Here is a 3,997-nt window from a genome sequence, read left to right as displayed (position 1 = left end):
CGGAGCGAGGTGTCCAGCCCGTGCGGTAATTCCAGCAGGCGAATCGGACTTCCCGAAATTTTTCTAAGTCCCACGGTCGACACCAACTTTTTTAATAAGCGTTTTAAAATTATTTCAATGTTTAATCCATGCGTAAACATGACGTTTATTAACGTTTTTAACATTAAAAAAAATTACAAAAATTTATTTTTCGGAAAAAATGGAAAAAACCGATTCGTCGGAGCGAGGTGTCCAGCCCGTGCGGTAATTCCAGCAGGCGAATCGGACTTCCCGAAATTTTTCTAAGTCCCACGGTCGACACCAACTTTTTTAATAAGCGTTTTAAAATTATTTCAATGTTTAATCCATGCGTAAACATGACGTTTATTAACGTTTTTAACATTAAAAAAAATTACAAAAATTTATTTTTCGGAAAAAATGGAAAAAACCGATTCGTCGGAGCGAGGTGTCCAGCCCGTGCGGTAATTCCAGCAGGCGAATCGGACTTCCCGAAATTTTTCTAAGTCCCACGGTCGACACCAACTTTTTTAATAAGCGTTTTAAAATTATTTCAATGTTTAATCCATGCGTAAACATGACGTTTATTAACGTTTTTAACATTAAAAAAAATTACAAAAATTTATTTTTCGGAAAAAATGGAAAAAACCGATTCGTCGGAGCGAGGTGTCCAGCCCGTGCGGTAATTCCAGCAGGCGAATCGGACTTCCCGAAATTTTTCTAAGTCCCACGGTCGACACCAACTTTTTTAATAAGCGTTTTAAAATTATTTCAATGTTTAATCCATGCGTAAACATGACGTTTATTAACGTTTTTAACATTAAAAAAAATTACAAAAATTTATTTTTCGGAAAAAATGGAAAAAACCGATTCGTCGGAGCGAGGTGTCCAGCCCGTGCGGTAATTCCAGCAGGCGAATCGGACTTCCCGAAATTTTTCTAAGTCCCACGGTCGACACCAACTTTTTTAATAAGCGTTTTAAAATTATTTCAATGTTTAATCCATGCGTAAACATGACGTTTATTAACGTTTTTAACATTAAAAAAAATTACAAAAATTTATTTTTCGGAAAAAATGGAAAAAACCGATTCGTCGGAGCGAGGTGTCCAGCCCGTGCGGTAATTCCAGCAGGCGAATCGGACTTCCCGAAATTTTTCTAAGTCCCACGGTCGACACCAACTTTTTTAATAAGCGTTTTAAAATTATTTCAATGTTTAATCCATGCGTAAACATGACGTTTATTAACGTTTTTAACATTAAAAAAAATTACAAAAATTTATTTTTCAAAAAAAATGGAAAAAACCGATTCGTCGGAGCGAGGTGTCCAGCCCGTGCGGTAATTCCAGCAGGCGAATCGGACTTCCCGAAATTTTTCTAAGTCCCACGGTCGACACCAACTTTTTTAATAAGCGTTTTAAAATTATTTCAATGTTTAATCCATGCGTAAACATGACGTTTATTAACGTTTTTAACATTAAAAAAAATTACAAAAATTTATTTTTCGGAAAAAATGGAAAAAACCGATTCGTCGGAGCGAGGTGTCCAGCCCGTGCGGTAATTCCAGCAGGCGAATCGGACTTCCCGAAATTTTTCTAAGTCCCACGGTCGACACCAACTTTTTTAATAAGCGTTTTAAAATTATTTCAATGTTTAATCCATGCGTAAACATGACGTTTATTAACGTTTTTAACATTAAAAAAAATTACAAAAATTTATTTTTCGGAAAAAATGGAAAAAACCGATTCGTCGGAGCGAGGTGTCCAGCCCGTGCGGTAATTCCAGCAGGCGAATCGGACTTCCCGAAATTTTTCTAAGTCCCACGGTCGACACCAACTTTTTTAATAAGCGTTTTAAAATTATTTCAATGTTTAATCCATGCGTAAACATGACGTTTATTAACGTTTTTAACATTAAAAAAAATTACAAAAATTTATTTTTCGGAAAAAATGGAAAAAACCGATTCGTCGGAGCGAGGTGTCCAGCCCGTGCGGTAATTCCAGCAGGCGAATCGGACTTCCCGAAATTTTTCTAAGTCCCACGGTCGACACCAACTTTTTTAATAAGCGTTTTAAAATTATTTCAATGTTTAATCCATGCGTAAACATGACGTTTATTAACGTTTTTAACATTAAAAAAAATTACAAAAATTTATTTTTCGGAAAAAATGGAAAAAACCGATTCGTCGGAGCGAGGTGTCCAGCCCGTGCGGTAATTCCAGCAGGCGAATCGGACTTCCCGAAATTTTTCTAAGTCCCACGGTCGACACCAACTTTTTTAATAAGCGTTTTAAAATTATTTCAATGTTTAATCCATGCGTAAACATGACGTTTATTAACGTTTTTAACATTAAAAAAAATTACAAAAATTTATTTTTCGGAAAAAATGGAAAAAACCGATTCGTCGGAGCGAGGTGTCCAGCCCGTGCGGTAATTCCAGCAGGCGAATCGGACTTCCCGAAATTTTTCTAAGTCCCACGGTCGACACCAACTTTTTTAATAAGCGTTTTAAAATTATTTCAATGTTTAATCCATGCGTAAACATGACGTTTATTAACGTTTTTAACATTAAAAAAAATTACAAAAATTTATTTTTCGGAAAAAATGGAAAAAACCGATTCGTCGGAGCGAGGTGTCCAGCCCGTGCGGTAATTCCAGCAGGCGAATCGGACTTCCCGAAATTTTTCTAAGTCCCACGGTCGACACCAACTTTTTTAATAAGCGTTTTAAAATTATTTCAATGTTTAATCCATGCGTAAACATGACGTTTATTAACGTTTTTAACATTAAAAAAAATTACAAAAATTTATTTTTCAAAAAAAATGGAAAAAACCGATTCGTCGGAGCGAGGTGTCCAGCCCGTGCGGTAATTCCAGCAGGCGAATCGGACTTCCCGAAATTTTTCTAAGTCCCACGGTCGACACCAACTTTTTTAATAAGCGTTTTAAAATTATTTCAATGTTTAATCCATGCGTAAACATGACGTTTATTAACGTTTTTAACATTAAAAAAAATTACAAAAATTTATTTTTCGGAAAAAATGGAAAAAACCGATTCGTCGGAGCGAGGTGTCCAGCCCGTGCGGTAATTCCAGCAGGCGAATCGGACTTCCCGAAATTTTTCTAAGTCCCACGGTCGACACCAACTTTTTTAATAAGCGTTTTAAAATTATTTCAATGTTTAATCCATGCGTAAACATGACGTTTATTAACGTTTTTAACATTAAAAAAAATTACAAAAATTTATTTTTCGGAAAAAATGGAAAAAACCGATTCGTCGGAGCGAGGTGTCCAGCCCGTGCGGTAATTCCAGCAGGCGAATCGGACTTCCCGAAATTTTTCTAAGTCCCACGGTCGACACCAACTTTTTTAATAAGCGTTTTAAAATTATTTCAATGTTTAATCCATGCGTAAACATGACGTTTATTAACGTTTTTAACATTAAAAAAAATTACAAAAATTTATTTTTCGGAAAAAATGGAAAAAACCGATTCGTCGGAGCGAGGTGTCCAGCCCGTGCGGTAATTCCAGCAGGCGAATCGGACTTCCCGAAATTTTTCTAAGTCCCACGGTCGACACCAACTTTTTTAATAAGCGTTTTAAAATTATTTCAATGTTTAATCCATGCGTAAACATGACGTTTATTAACGTTTTTAACATTAAAAAAAATTACAAAAATTTATTTTTCGGAAAAAATGGAAAAAACCGATTCGTCGGAGCGAGGTGTCCAGCCCGTGCGGTAATTCCAGCAGGCGAATCGGACTTCCCGAAATTTTTCTAAGTCCCACGGTCGACACCAACTTTTTTAATAAGCGTTTTAAAATTATTTCAATGTTTAATCCATGCGTAAACATGACGTTTATTAACGTTTTTAACATTAAAAAAAATTACAAAAATTTATTTTTCGGAAAAAATGGAAAAAACCGATTCGTCGGAGCGAGGTGTCCAGCCCGTGCGGTAATTCCAGCAGGCGAATCGGACTTCCCGAAATTTTTCTAAGTCCCA

The sequence above is a fragment of the Nomia melanderi genome, unplaced genomic scaffold, assembly GCF_051020985.1.
Source record: "Nomia melanderi isolate GNS246 unplaced genomic scaffold, iyNomMela1 scaffold0843, whole genome shotgun sequence".
Lineage (NCBI taxonomy): Eukaryota > Metazoa > Arthropoda > Insecta > Hymenoptera > Halictidae > Nomia > Nomia melanderi.
This window is presented reverse-complemented; position numbering follows the sequence as displayed.